This window comes from Hypanus sabinus, chromosome 16, assembly GCF_030144855.1.
Source record: "Hypanus sabinus isolate sHypSab1 chromosome 16, sHypSab1.hap1, whole genome shotgun sequence".
NCBI lineage: Eukaryota > Metazoa > Chordata > Chondrichthyes > Myliobatiformes > Dasyatidae > Hypanus > Hypanus sabinus.
Window position 1 is genome coordinate 6,387,175 of NC_082721.1, and position 12,447 is coordinate 6,399,621.

Here is a 12,447-nt window from a genome sequence, read left to right on the forward strand (position 1 = left end):
CAGAAGCTTGAAAGTCCAGGGCCAAGCACTTGAGGCCCAGAGGCAGCCTGATCTGGAGTTGGAGGCCTGTCTGCATGAGAGAGTGGTAAAAGGGCTTGTTTCCGTCTTGTCATTCTTGCTGCTTGCGTTGTTCTGCCGAGTATTGTGGGTATGTGATGTTGGTGCCAGAATGCATAGTGACACTGGCTGGCTGCCTCCCAGCACATCGTTGAGAGTGGGTTGTTAATGCAAATGACACATTTTGCTGTACATGTGAAGAATTAATCAGAATCTGAACAATGTAGCAATGATTTAATGTTTCTGCAATAAAATTTGGGCAAGACTTCTAGTGCAAGGAGAAATCATCAGAATCAGCTTTACCATTACTAGCATAGGTTGCAAAATCTGTTGTTTTGCAACAACAGTACATTGCAATGTAGAATTTAAAGACTAAACTGCAATAAATACAGGCATTTATTCAGAAAATTAAGCAGTGCAAGAAAATAGTGAGTTAGTGTGATAATGCAAGAATTCACATGGGCATTACACTTTAAGCTTCACTGGCCATATACTTCGTGATGCTTAAGTTAGCACTATTATACATATCTTGGTAAAATCCAAACTAAAAACATTGACTAAAGCATCATTTTGTGCTTCCAGTTTTATCCCACTGTTGGAAGACATCGCAATGGTTACACTCAAACAATCCTTGGTGATGGAAAAATTTCGGTCACTTTGGTTCTTGAAAAACACGAGAATGTTATGTACTTAGTGGCCACTTGATTAGGTGCACCTGTATACCTGCTCATTAATGGAATTATCTAATCAGCCAATCACGTGGCAGCAACTCAGTACATACAAGTTTGCAGACATGGTCAAGAGGCTCAGTTGTTGTTCAGACCAAACATCAGAATGGGGAAGAAATGTGATCTAAGTGACTTTGACTGTGGAATGATTGTTGGTGTCAGACAGGGTGGTTTGAGTATCTCAGAAACTGCTGGTGTCCTGGGATTTTCACGCACAACAGTCTCTAGAGTTTACAGAGAATGGGGAGAGAAAAGAAATATCACCAGTGAGCATGAGGTAATTTGCAGATGCTGGAAATTCAAGCAACACACACAAAATGCTGGTGGAATGCAACAGGCCAGGCAGCATCTATAGGAAGAAGCACTGCCGACGTTTCGGGCCGAGACCCTTCAGTCCTGACGAAGGGTCTCGGCCCGAAACGTCGACTGTACTTCTCCCTATAGATGCTGCCTGGCCTGCTGCGTTCCACCAGCATTTTGTGCGTGTTGCTTGAATCCCCAGTGAGCAGCTGTTCTGTGGGTGAAAATACCTTGTTAATGAGAGAGGTCAGGAGAATGGCCAGATTGGTTCAAGTTGACAGGAAGGCGACAGCAACTCAAATATCTGTGTGGTGTGCAGAAGAGCATCTCTGAATGCACGTGTTGAAACCTGAAGTTCATGGGCTACAGCAGCAGCAGATCAGACCAGGTTCTTCTCTGGTGGCCACTTGAGGAGTTACTCTCCTCTACCTATTAAGGGGCCACTGAGTGTAACTAGACAGTTGAGGCAGCAGCACTGAAGTTATACAACGTTTGTAAAAATAACAAAGTACCTGATAGCTCACAGTTTTCTTGTGCTCACTCGTTGTATGTCAAGCTTTTCTTACAGACCTTAGCGTGATGTTGGAGATGTGATGCCCTGAAGAAACACCTTCCTCATGGAACAGTTCAGCAACCAATGGTGACTAAGTAACAGGATGAAGGTTAACGGTAAGATATTACTTCAAGAAAACACAGATTCTGTCCTGTATCATTATCCAGCGTGCAACAGTGTTTGAGAGACTGGACTGAAACCCCACTTTGAATTCAGATCTCAGACAGCCCTATGGAAGGCATTCCACTACTCATCACTACAACATTGTCTGAATGTCAAAAGTAATGAGACCTTTCCCCATTAAAACGGATTCCAATGCTATTACAACTAAACTCAAATTACCAAGACCCACAAGATTCTTCACTCTACCTCTATACAATAACTTTAAAAAGAGATTCAATGCAGGATCAGGCGCTTCCGCCCTAATGAACCCACACTTCCCAATTATAATCCCGTCCAGCCCAAAGAACCCTCAGTTCCCAATTATAATCATGTGACCAGACCCATCCAGCCCAAAGAACCCTCACTTCCCAATTATAATCATGTGACCAGCCCCATCCAGCCCCAATGAACCTTCACTTCCCAATTATAATCACCTGACCAGGCCCATCCAGCCCAAAGAACCCACACTTCCTAATTACAATCATGTGACCAATTCAATGTCCAACCCATACATCTGTGGAATGTGGGAGGAAACCGGATCATCCACGCAGCAACTGGGGAGACACACACACACACACACACACACACACACACACACGGCTGGAGGAACTCAGCAGGTCAGGCAGCATCTATGGAAAAAAATAAACTGTCAACATTTCAGGTTGAGACCTTTCGAAAGGTAGTGGATTGGCCCGGTAATTCACAGGTAAAACCCTCTCAACCATTGAGAGCATCTACATTAAGCATTGCCATAGAAAAGTAGCATCTATCAAGGACGCTCACCATCCAGGCCACGCTCTCTTCTCACTGCCGCCCTTCAAGTAGAAGGTACAGGAGCCTCACAACTCACACCACCAGTTCAAGGACAGTAACTACCCCTCAGCCATCAGCTCTTGGACAAAAGGAGATAACTATACTTATTCCACTTCTGGTGTTCCCACAACCAATGGTCTCACTGCAAGAACTCTATCTTGTTACTTCATGCTTGTTGTTTATTGCTATTTGCTTATATTTACATTTCTACAGTTTGTCATCTATTGATCCTGTTTACTGTTACTGTTCTATAGATTTGCCAGGTATGTCTGCAGAAAGAGGATCTCAGGATCGTATGTGGTGACATATATGTAATCTGATAATGAATTTTATTTTGAACTTTTAACTTTCATCAGGACTGATGAAGGGTCTTGGCCCGAAACATCGACTGCTTACTCTTTTCCACAGATGCTGCGTGACCTGCTAAGCTCCGAGCATTTTGCATATGTTGCTTTAGATTTCAAGCATCTGCAGAATCTCCTGTGTTTGGGAAAATGACAGACTCCTTATAGACAGGAGTGAGAATTTACTCTTTAAGTATTCATATTAATATTCTAAGAGTTACGTTCTGCAATTACTTATCCCAAGCATTATGGCCTTGAGCAACATCCATAACTGGGGCCCCCTCCAAAAGTCATGAAGACCAAGTCTCTGTTGGCTAGTCATGTACCAAGCACCAAGAGCTCAACCCCAACAGCAACTTATTCCCGTTTCCCTCCCAGTTAATGGAGAGAACTGAAGTCAGTGATGCAAAACCTCTATCTCCCATCATGAGACCAAGCTTCACATCTCTATCAGCAGGATCTTAGACCATCTCAACCTCAGACATTGCTACAGTTTGCCTTCCAGTTTTATTACCAATTTCAGCTCCCTGAAAGCATCCTATCCCAAACGTACTTGCCCAGTATCTGGATAAGCTTGACAATCTCCCATACCCATAGTCCAGAATTTAAAATTCATATCAACGATCACTTCCAGTATTCAATATCCGGAGTATTTGCTAGTTTCAATCCCTATCTACATCTCCTACTCGCTCAAATATGGTTAACACCTGGTAAACTTCTCTTCCTCTACTTCCCCGAACACCCATGAACTATCTCACAAATCACCCAGGTGAGTTTTCTGCTTGAAGGAGATGATTATTCCTATACTGTAGATGATGGTAGGGTTCCACTTTTGACAGACAGAGCAGAACTTCCCGATGGCCAACATTCCAGTCCATGGTCTCCATGATGAGCCACCCTCAGGGTGGAGGAGCAACATCTTATATTCTATCTGGGTAGCCTCCAACCTGATGGCATGAATGTTGATTGCTCCTTCAGGTTATATATATTTTAAAAAATTCCCTCCCCCTCCACTCCTCTATTCCCCACTCTGACCTCTTGCATCATCTCACCTGCCCATCACCTCCCTCTCAGTCCCTTCCTCCTTCCCTTTCTTCTATGGTCCACTCTTCTCTCCCAGCACACTCCTTCTCTAGCCTTGACCTTTCCTACCCACCTGGCTTCACCTATCACCTTCTAACTTGTCCTTCTTCCATTCCCCTCACCATTTCATTCTGGCATTTTGCCCCTTCCTTTCTAGTCCTGATAAAGGGTCTCTGCCTGAAACGTCGACTGTTGATTCATCTCCATAGATGCTGCCTGACCTGCTGAGTTCCTCCAGCATTTTGTGTGTGTTGTTCTGGATTCCCAGCATCTGTAGAATCAGTGTTTATTCCTGCCACATCCCTGCAGTAGAGTCACTGTCAGACTGACCAACAATGATGTGGAGCAGGAGAGAGCAGAACAAATTAAAATGAAGTTTACACAAAACAGCAAAATAAAACATTTGATAGGGAAAAGAGCAAGAAATTAGCATAGATGTCCTGATTTCAAGCTTGATTGGTTTTTAAATGTTCATCATGGATGTGGAACCCATGGCAAGCTGATACTTACACAAGTTTTTTCTAAAATCATCAAGATTAGTGTGCAGGAAAGAAAAGACGAAGTTGAAACTCTCCCCCCCCCCCCCCCCCCCATTACACCCAAATCCGACAACTCTCCCATGCAGGAAAAATGGTGAAATAAATTAGATAGTGTTAGAACAAAATTCCCAAATGCACAGTTTACCCGGTTTACCATCCCAGGCTGGAGAAAAACTATGTGCTTATGTGAACATGGTCAAAGTTAAAACTGTTCTTAACAGCAAGCAACCCAATTATTTCATTAAACAAATGTGATATTAAACAAGTTCCCAATATGCTCTACATCACATAAAAGCTTTAAGCTTGAGCAAATTCTTACAAAGCATGGCCACAACAAGAACGTTAACTAATCTTAAAGCTGTGAAGAGAGAAACAGGCAACATTGTGTTGCAGTGCAACATATTCATAAGACATAGAAGCACAATTAAGCCATTCAGTCCATCGAGTCTGTTCAATCATTGATCAGGGTTGCTTTATTGTCCCTCTCAACCCTATTCTTCTGCCTCCTCCCCATAACCTTTGATGCCTTTACTAATCAAAGATCCAACAACCTCTGATTTAAGTACACAAAATGATTTTCACCTCCACAGCTGTCTATGGTAATGAATTCCACAGATTCACCACCCTCTGGCTAAAGAAATTCCTCCTTGTCTCTGTTCTAAATGGATACCCCTCCATTCTGAGGCTGTCCCTCTAGTCCTAGAATCCCCCACCTCTGGAAACATCCTTTCCACATCCATTATCTAGGCCTTTCAATATTTGGTGGGATTTAATGAGATTCTCCTGCCCTCCCCTCCCTCCCCCTATTCTTCTAAACTCCAGCAAGTACAGGCTCAGAGCATTCAGAGCTCCTTATACATTAAACCTTTCATTTCCGGGATCATTTTCATGAACCTCCTTTGGACAAACAGTCAGTTTTGAAACAAGGTTGTCCAAACTGCAAATGGCAAAGCAGAGTTGCTGAATGTCTAAAGCTTAGGAAATCCAGGGCTTTGATAATACAGGAATAAATTACATTCCAGTTACTAGGAATCAAAGGTACAGTGAAAGTAATTGGGCAACAATCTCAACCAATACATAGATCCTGTTAGTAAAAGTGAGGAGAGTGGTCATACAAAGAACAAATTACCTTCTGCATCGTTTCATCAGGATTGGCAAAGAGAGAAAAAAAATGTTTTAGGTTTGAGCAAGTTGCATCCAGAGCTGTTGAACTTAAAAAACACAGTTTTGCACACTAGCTTAACTACAGGTTGAAACATAATCAGTAACATCAATTATCAAATCTAAAAATCAACTGGCCAAAACCCTGCTAAAATATTAGAACAAAAGGGGTCTGGGGAGAATTTCAAACTGCAATTTCATTTGAGCTAAACTATGCTAGGTTGGCAGAATACAGACTTGGATAATGATACTAAATGGGGTTGCACGGTTATCAGTACTAACCTAAGCATATAGATACATGCACTCTCTTCTCACTGCTACCAATGGGCAGGAGGTTCCGTAGCCTCAAGTCCTGTGCCAGCAGGTTCAGGAACAGTTACTACCCTTCAATCATCAGGCTCCTGAACCGGCGTGGATAACTGCATTCACCTCAGCACTGAGCTGATTTTACGACCTACACACTCATTTTCAAGGACTCTCCACAACCCATGTTCTCAGGATTATTTATTTACTTTTTGTATTATTTGCACGATTTGCTTCCTTTTAGCTATTGGTTATTTGAAATTCTGTTTATACGCAGTTTTTCATTGATTCTATAATATTTCTTTGAACTTCATCACTATATACTAGTTTGCGATTCATTTTCTTGTAGACATTCACAGAACCAAGTACATTATTAACATATGTTACAGCTATACAAGACCTTGGTCAGACCCCACTTGGAGTACTGCATTCAGTTCTAGTTACCTCACTACAGGAAGGATGTGGATACAACAGAAAGCGTTCAGAGGAGATCTACAACGATGTTTCCTGAATTGTAGGGCATACTTTACTGGAACAGGTTGAGTGAACTTGGCCTTTTCTCCTTGGAGCAACGGAGGATGAGAGGTGAACTGAGAGAGGAGTACAAGATGGTGAGAGGCATTGATCATGTGGATAGACAGAGGCTTCTCCCCAGGCTGAAATGGCCAACACGAGGGGGCATAGTTTTAAGGTGCTTGGAAGTAGGTGCAGAGGAGATGTCAGGGTAGGTTTGTCCCATACAGAGTGTAGTGGGTGCATGGAATGCACTGCCAATGGTGGAAGTTGATACAATAGGGTCTTTTAAGAGACTCTCAGATAGGTACATGGAACTTAGAAAAATAGAGGGCTATGCGCTAGGGAAATTCTAGGCAGTCTCTAGAATAGGTTACATGGCCAGCACAACATTGTGGGCCGAAGGGCCTGTAATGTGCTGTAGATTTCTATGTATGCATACCATATACAACCTGAGATTTGTCTCCTTACAGTCACAAAACAAAGAAACCCAACAGAACCCATTGAATAGAACACCGTCAAACACCCACAGTGTGCAGGAAAACAACTAAATTTGCAAACAGTAAAAGTAATACGTGTATAACAACAATAAGAGACTCGTATGTACTTTGATCTAATCATACAGCAAGTGGAGCTTGCTGGAAGCTCAGAGCACTTGGGAAACCCTTTGCAACTATGAGCAGACCAGAGCCAGAGATGGCTGCATCATTAAAAGGGAGGAATCACTTGAGCAATGTTCACAAGAAGAGATGGGCACACGGTGTGTTTCACAGGCAGGTGAAGAGGAGGAACGCATTACAGCTGCAGAATGACAGCATTTCACTAATGGAACGGGAACATGTCTTGTGGTTACTGAGTTGTGAACGCTAGCACGTAGAAAGCAAACGCAGCTTAATTATAATGGTAATCACAGTGGAAAGCGAACTGGAGTGACACGTTTTTGAAAATTCAATCGCAGCAGATTGGAAGTACAATCAAATCACCCTAAAAGCACTAGGGTATTACCAACACCTGAAATATCTGATACCTGCAGAATCCAAGACTATGATAAGAAACACAATTCTCCTTTATTATCTGAATAATAAACTGGTCAGAATTCAGATTATTAACACAGACACACTGTGTTCTTCAGCAGCAGTACAGGACAGTTAAAAAAACTAAGTTACTACATTTTTAAAAATGTAGTAGTGAGAGCAAACTACAAGGTGGTGTTCACGACCATTCAGTTATTCATTTAGAGATGCAACATGGAACAAACCCTTTCAGCCTAACAAGTCGAGCCACCCACCACACACAGTTTAACCCTAGCCTAATCACAGGCAGTGGGGTGGAGATGTGTCTCTACCAAAGGAGGTGCAAGGTGCAGAGCCTCCTGCAGAACCACCCTCCCCTTCCCCGATCACATGAAGCCGTGGGAGCAGGTGGTGGATGGTCGTATGAGCAGCCGGTGGATATCACAAGTCCTGGTTATGCAACATCTGACACCAGACAGACAATTTCTGAAGAGTATTGATAATGGCTGGGGTCACCCGTCTTGTAAAGACACTGCCCAGAAGGCAATGGCAAACCAGTTAAGTAGGAAAAGTAACCGAGGACAATTGTGGTCATTAATAGAGAGGCCATGATTGCCAACACCGTAGGCCACAAATGATCAAACACATCACAAAACAATGTACAATGACCAATTAACCGGAATGTGGGAGGAAAGTGAGGCCACTGAGGAAACCGACGTTTACAGGGAGAACATACAAGATACTGGAGCCACCAAGGAAGCATACACATCCACAGATGGCATCGGAAATGAATTCCGAGCTGCAACTGCACCATGCTGATTGCTACAGTACCACGGTGCCCCAATGGCGGTGCAGGAACAGCATTTCCTAAAACATTGAGTGTGCGACCTCAGGCTCCTGTACCTCCTCCTTGATGGTAGCAACGAGAAAAGGGCATGTCCTGGGTTATGGGGGTCCTTAATGATGGATGCTGCCTTTTTGAAGCATCGCTTTTTGAAGATGCAGCAGTTTAAAAAGGGAGCTAACTACCACCAGGTAACGAGGGATGGGAATTATATACCATCTCAGCCAGCAAGGCAAATGAGCCTTGACTGTATAAAATGCCTTTAATTATACTCAGATTTTTGAAAACAAGGGACATGCTGGAGTAACTATCTCAACCTTCGATTTTCCAACTGTTTTTTTTTAAACAAATCCTTCAATGGAAGTTCAAATGTTTTCAAACACAAGAGGAAAGGCTCGAAAGGCCGAATGGTCTACTTCTGCACCTACTGTCTATTGTCTATTTTCTATTGTCTAAAGGGATTACTAGGGACAAAACTGGTCCTCTGGAATACCCGAAGGGTGGAGGCAAAAGTAAAGTTGCATCAACTTCATTCAGCCTGTGCCTCTTACAGAGGAAGTGGTGTTTGCTACCCTGAGGCAAATCAGGGTGGATAAATCCCCAGGGCCTTACATGGTGTTCCCTCTGACCCCATCAGAAGCAAGTGCAGAAAGTGCTGGGGCTCTGGCAGAGATATTTAAAACATCCGTAGCAACAGATGAGGTACGAGAGGATCAGAGAATAGCCAATGTTGTTCCACTGTTTAAAAAAGGCTTCAAATGGAAACCAGGAAACTATAGGCCAGTGAGTCTGACAGTCAGTTGTGGGAATGTATTCTAACAGACCACATTTATGAATATTTGGTTGTACATGGACTGATTAAGGATAATCAGCATGGCTCATGCATGGTAAGTCACGTCTAACCAATCTTACGGAGTTTGAGGAAGTTACTAGGAAAGTGGATGAAGGCAAGGTAGTGGATGGTGTCTACATGAACTTTAGAAAGCCATTGATAAAGTCCATGTGGGAGGCTGGTCAAGAAGCTTCAGTCGCTTGGCATTCAGGACAAGGTAGTAAATTAGATATCATCTTTGTGGGAGAAGCCAGAGGGCGGTAGTAGATGGTTGCACCTCTGACTGGAGGCCTGTGACAAGTGGTGTGCCACAGAGATTGGTGCTAAGTCCTTTGGTGCTTCACATCTATATCAATGATCTGGATGATAATGTGGTTAATTGGATCAGCAAATTCGTGGATGACACCAACATTGGGGGTGTAGTGGATGTGAGGAAGGCTATCATGGCTTGCAGAGGGATTTGCATCAGCTAGAAAAATGGGCCAAAAAATGGAAGATGGAATTTAATGTAGACAACTGCAAGTTTTTGCTCTTTGTTGGGTCCAAGGAGGGTAGGTCTTACACTGTGAACAGTAGACAGACAGACAGACATACTTTATTGATCCCGAGGGAAATTGGGTTTCGTTACAGTCGCACCAACCAAGAATAGTGTAGAAATATAGCAATATAAAACCACAAATAATTAAATAATAATAAGTAAATTATTCCAAGTGGAAATAAGTCCAGGACCAGCCTATTGGCTCAGGGTGTCTGACACTCTGAGGGAGGAATTGTAAAGTTTGATGGCCACAGGCAGGAATGACTACCTATGACGCTCAGTGTTACATCTCGGTGGAATGAGTCTCTGGCTGAACGTACTCCTGTGCCTCACCAGTACATTATGGAGGGCACCGAGGAGTGTGGTAGAACAAAAGGGATCTGGGAATACAGCATACAAGTCATTGAAGGTGGTGTCACAGGTAGATAGGGTTGTAAAGAAAGCTTTTGGCACATTGGCCTTCGTAAATCAATGTATTGAGTACAGAAGATGAGATGTTATGTTGAAGTTGTACAAGACGTTGGTGAGGCCTAGTTTGGAATATTGTGTGTAGTTGGGGGACATCACGTGATGACGTAGGATCGAGACGCTGGAACCCAGCCCTCCCGTAAAAAAGTTAATAAATCAATGTTTAAGTGAAGAAAAGTTAATCAATACTTTTTTAAGGTTACTTATAAACTACTTCGGATTGTTTTAAGCTATGCCTCATAAACAGAGGACGAAGAAAACTACTACCGCGAAGACAGCCAAAGCTGGAACAGAATCAAGGCCTACTTCTACCGAAGAACCGCGGACTCAGGTACAACACACCACCGGTGAAACAGAACAGGAGACCGCGGCAGCATCGGCCATTTCTAAAGGAAAGGATCAACGAGAACTGCGCATGCGCAAAGGAACGAGCATGCGCAAACGAGTGCAACCAGAACTACAAAACCCAGCAACGACTGAAACCGACAGTGAAAGTGAGTCAGAGAGAGCCGGACTCTCTGGAAAAATCAGACGAAGATGGAGATGAAGATGAAAGTTCCTCTGAAAATACAAAAAAGACTTTGAGGCAAATAATGCATAAATTAGAAAAATTAAATGCATTAAAAGTAATTAAAAGTAACCAAAAAGTAATTAAAGAAAAAATAATAAATATGGAGACTATGTTTGATAAAATGACAAAGAAACAGGAAAAAATGGAAAAGGAAATTACAGATTTGGCAGTCAAAATAGAAGATATGGAAGGAAGAATGAAGAATATGGAAGATGATAATAATGGCTGGACATCAGAAAGAAAACAATTCGTGGAAAAATTTGATAAGCTTGAAAATTTTAGTAGACGCAACAATATTAAAATTGTTGGACTTAAAGAAGGTACCGAAGGAGACGACCCAATAAATTTTTTTCAAAAATGGATTCCTGAAAAATTGGAAATGGGAGAAGAAACTTCAATTGAGATTGAAAGGGTGCACAGAGCCTTAAGACCAAGATCTCAAGACGATCAAAATCCGCGATCAATTTTGATAAGATGTTTAAGATACCAGGAAAAAGAAAAGATTTTGAGGGCGGCTGCCCAAGGTGCCAAAAGAAGAAAAGGTTCATTGATGATAGCAGAGAAACCAGTTCTTTTTTATCCTGATATGTTACAACCTTTTGAAGAGAAAGAAAGAATTTAATCCAGCTAAAAAAGTCTTATGGGAAAAAGGTTATAAGTTTTTAATGCGTCACCCAGCAACACTGATAATTTTTTTGGTGGAGGGAAAAAGATTTTTTCCCGATTATCGAGAAGCGGAGGTGTTCACACAAAAACTTCCATTTATTCACTAATTAAACGTAGAGACTTCTAAATGTAATGGTTAAAGATGACGACAGAGATAGTGAATGGAACTGATGGACATTTAAGGATGATATAAGGGAGAAAAGTAAAATTTTAGAAATATTAATTGAGAATAGTATATTTCTTTTTTTATATATATACACTTTTTATGTTGGGGGGGCTGGGGAGCTTTGGATCGGTTACTACGGGATTCACGTGTGTAATCATGGCGATTGCCATGACCTGTACAATAGAGGGGGGTAATGTTGTGTTCTTTTTCTTTCACAACATTAGTAGGGGGGTATTTTGTATTTTTCTTTATCTTCTATTTTTCTTCTATTCTTTTGCCTGGATGATTGGTGGGGACACACATAGCAACATGGAGACTTTTAAAAAGATTTCCCAGGATACCATGAAAGTTGAAAGATTAGGTATTATTATAGATTGGAGTAACATAATTAAAAATAATGACTAATTTATTGAATTTTTGAAGTTTTAATGTTAATAGGCTTAATGGACCAATAAAAAGAAAAAGAATTTTAACATATATTTAAAAAATGAAAATAGATATAGCTTTCTTACAAGAAACTCATTTAACGGATATAGAACATCAGAAATTAAAAAGAGACTGGGTTGGAAATGTTATTGCAGCTTCATTTAACTCAAAGGCGAGAGGAGTAGCAATTTTGGTTAATAAAAATTTACCAATTAAAATACAAAATTTATTAATTGATTCGGCAGGAAGATATTTAATTATACATTGTCAAATTTTTTCAGAACTATGGACTCTTATGAATATTTATGCACCAAATGAAAATGATGTAAAATTTATACAGGAGGTCTTTTTGGATTTGGCTAATGCA

At 41.5% G+C, this 12,447-nt stretch overlaps 1 pseudogene; it reads right to left on the reverse strand.

Moving 5' to 3' along the window:
- The window catches only part of LOC132406571 (unconventional myosin-Va-like), a 140,452-nt pseudogene that overhangs the window by 80,796 nt on the left and 47,209 nt on the right, over positions 1–12,447 (reverse strand).